We start from the raw sequence: 15610 nt of genomic DNA on the forward strand, positions 1-15610 counted from the left end.
TTAGCTGAGGTTATGCTGGAATCATATCAGTGACTATGGAGAAGGCATAAGCAACTGGACATTTGGCTGCTTTCTCTATTTCTCCATCTCATCGTGTAGGACAAGCAACAGAAAAAGTACAGTACCAGGTGGCATTGAGTTACTGCCCCAGGTTAAGAGAACCGTGTCCCTACAACTTTCCTAGGTATTCAAAGTGGTCTAGGGCTGTCCTCAAAAAGATGTTTTGGAGTACAGTTCCTAGCATCTCTAGACAGCATGCCTATTCAACATACTGGGTGAGGATGATGCAAGTTGTGGTCAAATACAGCTGAATGATACCAGCTAAGAGGACCTGAATTAAACAACACAAAATTTGTCTCATATACCATTGTAATTGTAATTTAGTATGTGATGCCGGATGAGAACTGTGTAACAATTCAGACTGTTGAACTGCAACTCCCAGCAGTTCTCACTACTGGTCATGCTGCCTAGGGGTATTGGGTCTTGCAGTTTAACAAGATCTGGAGGACACAATTCCTTTTTCTCACATACGGTAATATATACAACCAAGGAATTAAACAAGATGTAAAATTGATGGCTTTTCAAAATCTAGGGCCCCATCTACACTGCATGATATAAGTCTACACTGACTATATAATGCAGCTTCAAACTGCATTATATAGTGGTGTAGATGGGACCTAAGTTCGGCTTCCCTTCTCCATCAGTTACAGTCCATAGTTGGGAGAGAAGAACTGATTTTTCCCAATGTGTTGGAAACCATGAGGTCATGATTTTCAGGATGAAGGGTGATTGCCCTGAAAGGTGATGACTAAGGGCAGATGGACAAGATTAGATTGCATGTAAAGAAATGGGGAAGTGTCACCAGTGGAATTTGGGAGTTTGGTCTCACACATTCTGTCACTGTATGTGTAAGATAAGGGCATGGAAGGAGAGAGGGACTGCGGAGAACATTGTGATTTGCAACCAAATAATGGGGGTTTTATCTTATTTTTTGTTGACTCCAATAGGATTTTTACACCGTGTTTAAATTGCCTTTCTCTCCCATGCTATTTGACAAATTCACACACAGTCATTACAAAAGAAGCATGTTTAATGCAAATGAGCATGTTGTCCTGTGACAGATTACACATTTCCAGGTTAGTCCTATAGTTCTAGCTCTTAGACACCTGTCACTCATCCTGCCCCACTTAATCCTTTCTGATAATGAGGCCTCAGGGTTTGTGGTGGCTGGCATGACCAGCCCTCCACCAAAATTAATATGGACAGACAAAGGCAGTGGTCAAAACAGTCAAAGAAGTGGAGTCTGTGGCCACACCTTTGGCAATGGTTCCCCGCACATTGGGCGGGGAGGGGTATGTGTGTGCTGGTCCCTCACATCAGATAGCTTAAGAAGCACTGGTTTAGGTCTCAAACAAAAAGCTCCAGCCATCATTTTAATTCCAACTTTTTTGGATTCTGAATGTATCACTATTTCTCAGTACCATGGTTTGTCTATATCCTAATTCTTACAGTATATTTGGCAAACATATTGTGCTGCTGCTGTAATTTAATTTATCTTCACCTTTCAAGGCTAAGGAGCTATGGATGGTCATTTCGGGTGTGATCCATAACTGCAATTGAAAGAACCTAATGAACCTGAGGACAAAAGAGCTCACCCTGGGCCCTAGTGAGCATGTGTATTCTGTTTTAGTTATAATACGGGCAACCTCCTCTGTCTAAAACGTTATTAGCACTGTCTCCTGGTAGGGAGTTTCCAGCCCAAGGGATTCTGCACAGAACATGCTGTGCCAGGGTCCAGGTGCTTAGCACTTTTTGTTCCCAGGGAGAGCAATATTTTGGGTCAAAGTATTTCCCTGAGGGGAGCTGCCGGATTTCTAATTTTGTTCAGTGTTCTAGATAAACAAGTACGTAATTGCTGTGGCTTTGACTCTTTTTAGAAAATGAAGGGGTTTTTTTATTAGATGTAGGGAAACTCTGCCGCTTCAGATCTTGTTGAATTACAATTCCCATTAGACCAGAGGCGGCCCTAGGTAATTTTCAATGGTAAGCAAACAGTATTTTGGTGCCCCCACCCCAACCAATCACTGATATATATTTTCTGTTTGTCGTGGGAGTTCTGCGTGCCATATTTGGTTCAATTCCATCATTGGTGGAGTTCAGAATGCTCTTTGATTGCAGGTGAACTATACATCCCAGTAACTACAACTCGCATATATCAAGGTCTATTTTCCCCCAAGAGCACCCCTGGGCAAAATCAACTATACTGCGAATGCTTACTTTGCGTAATGGGTTGAGCCGCCCCTGCATTAGACCCAACCAGTTTTTTGGGTTTTGTTTTGTTTTTTGCTTCAGGAGCAACTTTAGAAACTACAAGTTGCTTCTGGTGTGAGAGAATTGGCCATCTGCAGGGATGTTGCCCAGGGGACGCCTGGATGTTTTACCATCCTGTGGGAGGCTTCTCTCATGTCCCCGCAAAATTTATGAAGCCAAATTGTCTTCATTCCTATTTTAAAGTTATCAGATAGTTTCTGACACACACACCCACCCCCGCCCCAATTTATCCTGGCTTGCTCTTGGGCATTCAGCATCTTTATCTTCAAAAATTAGCCTATAGTTAAAATGTTACACACGATGGAGAGGAGTAATGTCTAAAAATCACACTGAAATTAAAGGCAAAGGCGAAAGAGATCCAAACACCAGCAACCTTACTTATGCATGTGTTTCATTTGCCATTCCCATTGTCCCTTTAATATAACCAAAATGGTCCTTTGGTGCTGTAATACCACATATGTTTGCCTAGGATTTAAAATGCATTGAATGCATTAAGATCTGTTGATACCTATGGCATTGCATTTTCAATCTCTGGTATTATTTTGCTCTGTGAGAATGTTGTTAGAGTGAGACGTGGAACACAAAGATAAAAGTATCATTCTTTGCAAGGCCAGGGGAACATACAGGGTCCTTATCACACCATGCTGTTACGCCAGATTATACCACCTGAAAACTGTTTTAGCTATTTTAGCAACAATAACTGATTGTTGATTCTGTATCACAGCCTTGCAAGATTTGCCCCATGAATTGCAAGGTTTTTTTTTTCACCTGCCTGTTGTTAGTATCACCAGCTCATCTCCCTGTTTTATGTATTGTGGATTATTTTCAACATGAAAAAAATCCCATTCCCAATCACTACACAGCACAACAGCACTGGGAGAATCAAGCCCCCAGTGGTACAGTGGGTTAAACCCTTGAGCTGGCAGGACTGAAGACCGACAGGTCGCAGGTTTGAATCCGGGAAGAGGAGGATGAGCTCCCTCTATCAGCTCCAGCTCCTCATGTGGAGACACGAGAGAAGTTTCCCACAAGGATAAAAACATCAAATCATCCAGGCGTCCCCTGGGCAACGTCCTTGCAGACAGCCAATTCTCTCACACCAGAAGCGACTTGCAGTTTCTCAAATCGCTCCTGACACGACAAAAAAAAAGGTAAGTGTGAATCAAACCAGGAACAGACCACTACATGACAGTATCTAACAATGTGGTGTGATAAGGACCAGAGTTTCAATGCAGTGTAAAGATAATGGGCATGCTTTAGGATGGAGCGGGAAATTATGCCCTCTCTCCCAATATGGTTTTGGGACAGCATCTTTTACAACCCCTTTCCACTGGCAATGTTTGCAATAATTAATGGGATCTGTTACCAAACCTATGCAGAAAGCCAAAGTTGTCTATGTCTGGGTTGCTGCGAGTTTTCCAGGCTGTATGGCCATGTTCCAGAAGCATTCTCTCCTGACATTTCACCCACATCTATGGCAGGCATCCTGAGAGGTTGTGAGGTCTGTTGGAAACTAGGCCAGTGAGGTTTATATATCTGTGGAATGTCCAGGGTGGGAGAAAGAACTCTTGTCTGCTTGAGGCAAGTGTGAGTGTTCCAATTGGCCACCTTGATCAGCATTTAATGGCTTCACAGCTTCAAAGCCTGGCTGCTTCCTGCCTGGGGGAATCCTTTGTTGGGAGGTGTTAGCTGGCCCTGATTGTATCCTATCTGGAATTCCTCTGCTTTCTGGGTGTTGCTCTTTATTTACTGTCCACTTTTTAAATACTGGTAGTCAGATTTTGTTCATTTTCATGTTGTCTTCCTTTCTGTTGAAATTGTCCATATGCTTGTGGATTTCAATGGCTTCTCTGTGTAATCTGGCATGGTGGTTGTTACAGTGGTCCAGCATTTCTGTGTTCTCACATAATATGCTGTGTCCAGGTTGTGTCATCAGGTGCTGTGCTACGGCTGACTTCTCTGGTTGAAGTAGTCTGCAGTGCCTTTCATGTTCCTTGATTCGTGTTTGGGCAATGCTGTGTTTGGTGGTCCCTAGGTAGACTTGTCCACAGCTGCATGGTATATGGTAGACTCCTGCACAGTTATACGAACCTCACAAGCTCTGAGGATGCCTGCCATAAATGCAAGCCAAATGTCAGGAGAGAATGCTTCTGGAACAAGGCCATACAGCCCAGAAAACTCACAGCAATCTGGTGATTCCAGCCATGAAAGCCTTTGACAACATTGTATATATCTGCTTTAACAATGTACGTAAGAAACATAAAGTGCCCATTCAGCAATTTATGTTTTAAGGCAGAAAAAATGCCCTATACAAAACCAGACCAACTTTCCTAGTGTCTCTCTATCTGTATACTATATAGATATAATACACTTGACAGAAGTTCTGTTTGCAGTTTCCTTGCTTGCTGGGATTTGCTCCTGAACAATGTGAGAAATGCAGAGGTTAGAAGAGTACCTTTTCAGGACTGCAGCTCCTATAATTCCCAGCCAGCATTATCACTGTCCATACAATGCTCTGATGAAATACCAGTAGTCTGTAGCCTCGTGTGTGAAAGTAAATCTTGCCTAGTGAATCTTACCTCAATCCCAGGGGGCAGCAAGAGAATACCCAATGCAAACCAAAATTAGATGGGGAAGAAAAATAGACAATGAAGCCATTGAACTTCCCCCCAAAATATCCATTTGATCCTGGATTAGAATTGTTTCTTGAGACGCCCCACTGCCTTTAGAAGATCCAACTGAAGAGAACAAGTATAACTACTCCCCTCACGTAAGCAGCCCCTCACTCTGAAAGCCATTTCCCATGAAGTCTTGCAGCAAAGGGGCATTTGAAGGGTGTATTTGAACTTCTGGAGCCTTCTCCACATGGGAAGCTGGGTTTTTAAACTTTGGAGGTTGGTTTCTTCATTACTATGCAACATGAGTCCAACTGTTCTGATCCCCGATGCCATTCCTTATTTTTCCCACCCTAGCAAGGGGCTGAATTTTCAGGGTGAGAAAAAAAAATGTAAAATGGGAAGGGGGGCTGGGGAACCATCAGCTGTGACCTGCTCAGAAGGCAAGGCGTCAAATCCACAGAAGGAAACAAAGGCTGGACAGATTAGCATTTCCAAACTGAGCAAAGACTGGGCCCCATTGCAGAGCTGTTTATTCTAGGCGTTGATTTTCAATATTTAGAATGATTAGCAAGTGAAAGCCGGTTGTTGCCAAGATGGATCCGTGCCAGCTCCGGGCTCAATGGAAGAGAAAGAGCACCAAATAAAAGGACGGCCAGAACCAGAGAGAAAAGAGGGGCTTATGTGTATATTTTCCCTCTGAACAGGGAGATTGGGTTTGAGTTGTTGGTGTTTGCCCAGCTAGAAAGGAAGATAGATGGCAGGACAGCTGGAGGAAATGTGGTAAACAAACAACAGAGTAATAATCAGACAGATTCAAGGAACGTTTACCTAGGATCTTTGCTCTTCAGCAGTTTATGGCATACACTCATCAATCTGGCTTATTTTATCAACAAGGAACCAAATTCTCAAAAAGCTTTCATTCAGCCATTGGTTTCAGAGAGAGTCATTGGTCTAGCTGGCTAGCTGGTGAACGCAATCGGATTAATCCAACACATCTGGATGGCACCAGTTTGGAATTGACAGTTGAGGTGTTTAATTTCAGAATCTTCATCCAATTGATTCCTTTGACCAAACGACAAATCCCAGGAGAATTCCAAAGGGTGCAACCACGTGGCAGTACAGTCAAAATGCTATGATTGTGTATAGTGTGGAACGTTCCCTTGTCTTCATCTTTAATCAGGCAAAAGCCGTAAGCAGATCTACAAAGTTACTTGCAGGAACACTTCAGCAAGCTAGAGTCCAAACGTGGCAGGCTAAAACCCAGAACCTCGAGTCATGACTGATATCAAATGAGAGACTCCCCCCTGGGCACAGAGAAGGCTGGGCAACTTGGAAGGCTGCAGTCTGGCACCATGAGATGCAAAGCCAACCTTAAGAAATGGGGCCACAAAGTGGAATCCAAGACATGCAAGTGTAGAGAACAGCAAACCACAGACCACCTATTACAATGCGGTCTGGGCCCTGCCACATACACAATGGAGGATATTCTTATAGCAACACCAGAGGCACTCCAAGTAGCCATCTACTTGTCAAAGGACATTTAGTATAATGCCAAGTTTTTAACTTTGTTTACATTTTTAACATATGTTACACCCTTGGTTTGCTTCTAATATGATAAATAAATAAGTAAGCAGAAGCAAACAGCACTCCTGAGCAGTCTGTAATCCAACTTCTTTGGATTACAACTCCAATTCCTACAATCAACATAGCTGTTCTCCAGGTTCTGCTCCTGAAGCAACAGTAGCTTAAGCTGGGCCTTTCATCATGGATATGAATAACCACCAGGCATGTAGCTAGGGCAGCATTTTCCAAATTCTGGTATTGGAAGTGTTTTGGACTTCAGCTCACACAATATCTGGCCAAAGTGGCTGAGGCTGTTGAAGGTTGAATTTCTGAGTTTGAGAATCACTGCTTTATTGATTTGTCAACCATCTTCAGGCCCTGTGTCACATGGCTGGCTTAGGACTAAATTGAAGATAGATGAGCCCGCCTTGCAAAAAGGGTGGGAAGGAAGAGATATATTGATCACCCATGATGAGAAAATGCTTCACTCTTAAAATGGGACAAAAGATACTAGGGATTTGCATAAAATTTGCATATACTAATTAATTGTCAATGGACAGCTCCAAGGCCCCTGTGCTTCATTTTAAGTGTTCTTTAGCTGTAAGCCAAACTAAAACAGGACCACTTTTTCAATAAGAGATACTTTCAAATACATCAACCGTGAGATCATGCAGCCTTCTGCAATGCTTTGGGACTGTGAAACATTTCCCAGGCTGCTGGGAAATATAGTGACAAGTGGAGAACTGCATCATCCCCACCCTATCAGCCCTTGATCTGGCAAGGCTTCAACTCCCATGAGCTCCAGATCTGGTTGGATTCCAACTCCCATCAGCTTAATAAATGGTTTGAATGCAACTCCCATCAGTCTCAGATCTTGCTGGGCTGCAACTCCTAGGTTTCCTCATAACTGGTCAGACAGATCAGGATCCTTGCTGGGGTTCAATTCCCCAACCTGTCTAGCAAAGGGTTACAGAGGCTGGGAGGTGCTGCCTAGGATGTAGACTGGGCCATCCAACTTGCTAAAAGAGCCACACTTTTGGTCAAGATGGGAATCATGTAGCTCTTCAGATGTTGCCGGATTCCAACCCACATAATCACATTATATTCTATCACCCCCCACCCCCCGCTCAGTATTTTAAACTGGATCATGATCGGTTCAGCTCCATCGTGGCTGGAATTCATGTGGATCTCTGGATCTACCAAGATATCAAATAAACATGCTTATTAAAAAAACATACATATATGCATGCATACCTTGACTTTTATATTATAGATAAGTAGAAAGAAACAAGTACATTTCCCCATTTTTGCATCTCTGTAAAATTACAATTCCATATTTTTGCTGAACAACCTGTAGCTGTTACATAGGTCCTGGATTCCTGCCAGAAACAAGTGGCAGATCTACAACTGGGCTGAAGTCCAAACTAAGATGTGAATCCAAGAAATTTACTTTGAACATATATTAGACCAGGATGTGAAAATGTTGATGCATACACAGAAGCCTTCCATTGTGCTCCTCAGCTTGCATTGAGTCACCAGTAGGTTTTCCATCTTCATTTTCATGTTTAAGCTAGCTGGTAGGTAGCTTTGCATTACCTCGTGTTACATTTAATAGATAAAACATTCAAAAGGTGTTATTTTCTCATTATATAAAACACTATAGCAGCAGATCAAATATATAACCAGCACGCATATCACATATACCTTGCAAAGAGGCATTCATGGGTCGAAGTTTAAAATAATGATCTGCACACTTAAGGATGACTTTTCTGCAGTTTTACTCATTACTTTTTCTCAGCAGGCAAGGAAGCCAAACATGTAGGTAAGAGGGAATTATTGACCTTTTACTACATTGCCCCATGGCAATGACAGCCATTTAAAGGGGATTAGGTGCCCCAAACTTTTTTTGACCAAGGACCACTTTGACCAGGGACCACTCTCCAACATTAGTATCAAAAAAGTTACGAATCAGTTTTTGGTCAACTTCAGGTTTGGTTATTTGGGGTGCTGATTCAGAAAATTGCATTGAATAGACCACATCAGCTCTAGTTTCCGATACAGAACATACCTCATCCAGTAGCCATCTGCTCACCCACAGAAAACCATATTTAATAAGCCTCGGCTCTATAAGAGGGTTTCGGAAGATCAGTCTCTCTTGTTGCAACTGTGTAGTAATGGGGAGGCCATGGACCATATTTTTGTTCCACAAGTTGGGAACCACTGCCCTAGATGGATGTAGTTCCATACCTTTGGGTCCCAAAATATTGGACTGCAACTTCCAAAATACCTTGGCTATTTCATCTGAGGCTAACGGGAGCACCAGAATATCTTAAGTACCTCAAATCAGGACTCACTAGAAGAGAGATAGGATATTTGCGGTCTTGTTAGATAATAATTTTTTGAAACTCTTGGTAGCACAGGTAACACTGTTCAACGGAAAAAAAGTTGCGGGCCTGAAAATAGTTGTTCTTTTATGATTTTGGGGTGCTGAAAACAAAAATGACATTTAAAAATGTATATTGGCTCTAGTTTTTATGATATAAGCAATCACGTGATCACGCATGGTTGAAAAAATGCATGTTGCGACTTACACTATGGAAGATTCTAGAATACTCTAGAAAGTTTGATGATGCAGTATTAGTGCCGTGTGCAAAAGCCAGAAAGCCCTATATAAGGCCAGACTTTTGGACGGTGAGGGTCAGTCAGTTGAAGACTGAGACAGTATCGTTAAACATCGTTTTACATTGTTCTTTTTACTGTAGTTATGCCTCGCACGTGTGTAAACAAAGCACTATGGAAAAAGATATCAAGGTAAATGGACTCCGTCAATGCTGTCAGACTACTGCTGGAGCATTGTAAGAGACAATCCTTTCCATTTAAACTTTCAGACTTTTCAACTGCATTAGGCCTACTAATATAGTTTCTTGCTGCACAAACATAAACAATAGACTAATTAAATAAATATTTCTCATGTATAAACTATTGGCAATATAATTTGACTAAAATTTAGTAAATATTCATGGTTTATATACATGCAGTAAGGTTAGGCGCATTATCATAATATTAACGAATTACCTATTGTGGAGAAAAATGAAATAGCTGTTGCATAAAAACCAGAGCCAATTAACACATTTAATTATTATATTTGAATTCAGCATGTTAAATTTATTAAGAAACGGCACATTTCGTTTCCGCAACTGAGAAAAACTGAAAATTTGTAGAACAGTGTAATAAGAGCAAGAGGATGGATGTTGAAATGCCACAGTATTTTGAAGGTTATAGTTTTAACACCTGCTGAAATAACTTATTTTTTCTTGCTACAAAATATTAATATTTCTGACCCACATGATCCACATCAGGGTTCCCAACATTGGTCCTCCAGGTGTTTTGGACTTCAGTTCCTAGAATTCCTGGTAGTTGGCCAAGCAGGCTGGGGCTTCTGAGAGTTGAAGTCAGGAACACCTGAAGGACTCAAAGCTGGGTACTACTGCTTTCAATGTAGGAATCACTACCACTGGACACGCATGGACACACACCCGGAGTCCCCATATAACACCCCTTTTGCTCCAAAGACAAATGCTTTCGCAGAGGGACAAACCGCCTTATAAGGAACCAACTGAGTGGTGGCTGTGTTTAAACCCGTGGTTCCCAACCTGTGGTCTGTGAACCACCAGTGGTCTACAAGAACTAAAATATGGTCCGCGGCCTCACCGTTACTACCCTTTCTTCAAAAAATAAGACATACCCATAAAATAAGCCATAACAGGATTTCTACGCATTTGCGCAATATTAGTCATACCACAAAAATAAGACATAGTGCCTGGCTATGCAGCGTACAAGGTTGGCTTCCCCGTCAGGTCCCGGTCATTCTGTGCATGCTGCAATCTGAGGCATAGAGAGAGACAGAGAAAGTCAAAATAAAAAGTCTCCTCAGTGAAGTGAGGAGCAGGATGCTCTGCTTTACCTGTGGTATGTCCTCAGGGGGAAGAAGTAAAGCTGTGGCTGCAGTTTTACTCAGCACTGTGCGTCTCTCTCCCCCAGCACCAACCAGCAACAGTCTGTGGGTCTCTCTCACCCCACATAAACACCAGGGGATACGGGTAAAAGCTTCAGCAGTCAGTCTACTACATGGGCCCAGAGAGATCATCCCATGAATGCAGATTGTTGTACCATAGGTAAAGGAAAGGTAAAGGTTTTCCCTTGACATTATGTCCAGTTGTGTCCAACTCTGGGTATAGTGTACATCTCCATTTCTAAGCCGAAGAGCCGGTGTTGTCTGTATATGCACCCAAGGTCATGTGGCTGGCATGACTGCATGGAGCGTTGTTACCTTCCCACCGGAGCCCCCGGTGGCGCAGTGGGTTAAACCCCTATGCCGGCAGAACTGAAGACCAACAGGTCGCAGGTTTGAATCTGGGGAGAGGCGGATGAGCTCCCTCTATCAGCTCCAGCTCCTCATGCGGGGACATGAGAGAAGCCTCCCACAAGGATGATAAACACATCAAATCATCCAGGCGTCCCCTGGGCAACGTCCTTGCAGACAGCCAGTTCTCTCACACCAGAAGCGACTTTGCAGTCACTCCTGACATGACAAAAAAAAAAAACCTTCCCACCAGAGCAGTACCTATTGATCTACTTAAATTTGCATGCTTTTGAACTGCTAAGTTGTACCATAGGTGAAGGTAAAGGTTGTCCCCTGACATGAAGTCCAGTCATGTCTGACTCTGGGGGTTGGTGCTCATCTCCATTCCTAAGCCGAAGAGCCGGCATTGTCCGTAGACACCTCCATGGTCATGTGGCCAGCATGACTGCATGGTGTGCCATACTTAACAAAAATAAGACATCCCCTGAAAATAAGCCACAGTGTGTCTTTGTGAGGAAAAATAAATCTAAGGCTGTGTCTTATTTTTGAGGAAACATGGTACACCATTGCAATGAGTACGACTGATCTCACAAAGCCTGCCTATAGTGCTGAGGCTTATTAAATATGGTTTTCTGTGGGTGAGTAGATGGTGACTAGTGGGTGGCATATGTTCTGTATCAGAAACTAGAGCTGATGCGGTCCATCCGATGCAATTTCCTGAATCAGCACCCCAAATAACCAAACTGACTCTATAGTTGACCAGAAACTGATTGGTAACCCTTTGGTACTAATGTAGAAGAGTGGTCCCTGGTCAAAAAAGGTTGGGAACTACTGGTTTAAGCGGGTTGTGTGCAAAAATGCCCAGGCGTGAAAGCCCTTGCGTTTGAGAGAGAGAAAGCAAGCGAGGGAGGGATGGGGAGAGAAGAAGGAAAGCCGACCCGGCCCTCCCTTTCTTTGCCTTCTCTCCCTCCCTCATTCCCTCCCAGGGAGCTCTGGAGCGTGTCTTTGTGAAGAAACGGAGAGGCCCTGAACACACACACACACACACACACGCAACCGACACAGCAGCTCGCCGTTCCCTTCTCCGAGGCGCAAATCCAACGGCGGGGAAAAGGGCGGAGGAGCGCGCCACTTGCCCGCGAAGGGAAGGAGGAAGGGAGGGAGGAGGGCCTTCGGTCTGGCTTGACCTCCCCTGCTCGGGCCAAGAAGGCAAGCCCAGGCAGGCCCAAGCAAGCGAGGGTTCTGCCGGCGGGGAGAGGAAGGGGGTTGCCCTCTCTCCGCGCTTTCTCTTCTTGGCAGCGGGAAGGGAAGAGGCACCCGGCACCGAGCCCATTCCCTCCTCCCCCTCCCCGGCCTCAACGGAGAGCCAAGCAAAGGCCACCCCTGCCCTTTCGGCTTCACGCTCCTCCCAGAATTATCACTTGTGACATTCGGGTCTAGAAACATAGATCACAGCGTGGCCTCCCCTCAGCTGCCTCCTGGTTCTCGGCCTGGTTCTCCAAAGATGCCACTGGCTCCTTTCCTTGCTCTCTCTCTCTCTCTCTCTCCCTCCCTCTCCTTTCTTTCCTTCCCCCGTCTCTTCTTCCGCTCCCTCATAATCGAGTCCCCTCGGGCGGGATATACATCAAGTATTATGATAACGGCGCTCCATGCAGTCATGCCGGCCACATGAACTTGGAGATGTCTTTGGACACCGCCGGCTCTTCGGCTTAGAAATGGAGATGAGCACCAACCCCCAGAGTCGGACACGACTGGACTTACTGTCAGGGGAAAAACTTTACCTTTACTATCATCATCATCATCATCATTATTATTCGTTCTTTTTCTCCCCTTATTTCTCTCCTTCTCTCTACCAATTTCTTCCTTTCTCAATCCCTCTTTTTTCCGACTCTCCTTTTCTCTCTTCCCCGTCTTTTTCTCCCTTTCTTTCTCTCTTCCTTTCCCTCCCAATCTGTCCCTTTGCCGCTTGCTTTCTTTTCATTCTTTCTCTCGCGACTCTCTCTCGTCTCCCTTTTCTTTCTTTCCCTTCTTTCCCCTCGCTTCTCTCATCTATTTATCTCCTATTCCTTCTTTCCTACATTTTCTCTCTACTCTTTTCTATCTCTCCCCTCTTTCTTTCTCCTTTTTTATTTCTTTTGCAGTCCTTCGTTCTCCCCTTTCTCTTTCTCTTTCCCTTCCTTCCTCTTGCTTTTCCCATTTATTTCTCTCCTGTTCCTTCTTTCCCACATTTTCTCTCCCTCTACTCTTTTCTATCTCTCCCCTCTCGCTTTCTTTCTCCTTTTTACTTTCTCTCGCAGTCCTTCCTTCACCCTCCCTCCCTCTTTCTGCCTCTCTCTCTCTCCCCTCCCCCCCTCCCCCTGGGGCCTGGCTGGCTTTTGTTGCTTCCACGACCCAAATTGTGTCAGAGGATATTTTTCCTCCATTTGCACGTCTCCTGGACACTTCTTGTTTCAAGGGGTTTCCATTTGTTTAGTTGGGTTTTTTTTTCTTCCCTTGCCTGTGGAAAAGGCTGTTTTCAAAAAGACTTGGTGCCTTCCCTTTCACAGCAAGCCTGCCTCAAGTTGGAAGGAAGAGGGATAAGCCTGCCATGTTTCCTGATATACAGTATTTTTTCTGCATTTAAAAGCAGACTCTGGTTGCACCTCCACTGGAGAATTAAGGCAGTTTGTCACCACTTGAACTGCCAAGGCTCAGTGCCTGTGGAATCCTGGGAGTTGTAGTTTTTGCAGGACCTTTAGCTTTCTCTAAAGCAGTGGTTCTCAACCTGTGGGTCCCCAGGTGTTTTGGCCTACAACTCCCAGAAATCCCAGTCAGTTTACCAGCTGTGAGGATTTCTGGGAATTGAAGGCCAAGACATCTGGGAACCCACAGGCTGAGAACCACTGCTCTAAAGAGTGCCGGTGCCCCACCAACCAGAATTCAAGGGTATGCACCATGGCAGTTACAGTGGTATCAGACTATTCTTTTTACAATGGAGATGCACCCAGGATGGGGTGCTGCATTGCACACCAGCAGCAGTAGAAAGAAACACTGCTTGACTGTCTCCTACTGTATTTTCCCACGGTTTAAACTTCCAATAGGCAATGTGAGGGGAGAGTGCCATTTGTGGGACAAAAGGGATTTTATGGGCCCATTCCTATTACACCAGGGATTCCCAGCCGTCAGTCCTCCAGGTGTTTTGGACTTCATCTTCCAGAAGCCTGTGGCATTAGAAGCAGCCATTTATTGTAACCATTCATGGTCCAAGATGCTCACTGGGAAGTCTCCTTGGTGCTGCATTTTCTTGCTGCTCAGAGATCTCCTGACCACTCTGACCTCAATGGAGATACTAAGCAGAGTAAGAGCAGGACTACATATGGCTTGTTGGATATTGACCACCAGTTGTGTGGCACACAATCAATATAAATTCAATGAGCCAACTCTGTGGCCCACAGGACAGCTTCAGATGGTTCCCAAGAACATGGTGAAAAGAACAGGAGAGAATGCTTGAGATTTTTCAGAGCTACACATAGAAATGGTTAGCTTCTTTGTGTGCATTGTGCGTGTGCTAAACACACAGTATGAAGGGCAAGAATTAGCACATTATTGAGAAGTACATTAGCATTCCTGGGTTTGTGTATGCTTCATAATACCACGCTTTCTCATTAAAATAGTGATGCATAAGGTGGCAATTTAATGTCAGGAAAAAGGAAGTGCATCACCACCATGGCTAAAAGAAGATGTCAATTTACATAAAATGTGCATATATTGATACAGTGATGCAAACTTAGAAATGTTTTAGATAATTTAGATACATATAATTTGGGTAATTGGAATAAATAATCTTGTCTAGACAACTTTGCTATATCCCATCAAAGATTTATCAGGTTGTACAACCAATTTGGCTAAATCCCAAATAACAAAGTGATTTAGTACAAGCTCCACATTTTGGTTCAGTATAAGCTGAATAAAATAGTTTGAGCTGGAGATCTGTACATTAAAAGTTAGCACGAAAAGGCCAGACAGAGATATTTCAGCTTAACCATATTAAATAAATATGATAAAGGAAAGGAGAGTTAAGCTGTAATATGTTTATATATATATATATAATATGTTATAGCTGTAATATGTCATCTATGGTAAAAAAAAAGCTCACCAAACATAGTGCTTATGAGGGTTTATGTGAAGTCTTTGAAGTTATATGATCACTTATCTCCTCTGTCATCTCTTTGTTCATTTGGCCATTTTAACTGCTAGAAACAGTTTGTAAAAGGGATGTAGTGAAGAATGGAGAAATATCGTAGCTTAATCTTCTGTTTGTGTTTGTCAATTTGTCTGTGTATCAGGCAGTGGAACTTACTCTCCTCATGCTATCCAGCTGCCTTTTCTTGCTATTATTATGTAGGCTTTAGATAGAAGGCAGAGAATGTGAAAAAAAAGTTGTATCTCACATTTTTCTGGTCTATAGTTACTCCATTAATTTCACACATCCTTATCAAATTGAAATGAGAGTGGCATTACAAGCCACACCTTTCCAAGTGTTAAAGATTGTCTTGAGATGGTCACATGCACTGAAAGTACAATAAAATAGCAGTAATTTCACTATTCCTCACCATGCATGCTACTGTAAGTATAGCCCTAAGTATAGCCCTAATATTGGTTGCATAAGCAAAAAGTGATTTTTTAAAAAAGAAACATAATTTGAGTAATTTTTGAAATACATGATGCAGTGTGAGAAATAACCATCTCTGAGTCA

This window comes from Anolis sagrei, chromosome 2, assembly GCF_037176765.1.
Source record: "Anolis sagrei isolate rAnoSag1 chromosome 2, rAnoSag1.mat, whole genome shotgun sequence".
NCBI classification, from domain to species: domain Eukaryota; kingdom Metazoa; phylum Chordata; class Lepidosauria; order Squamata; family Dactyloidae; genus Anolis; species Anolis sagrei.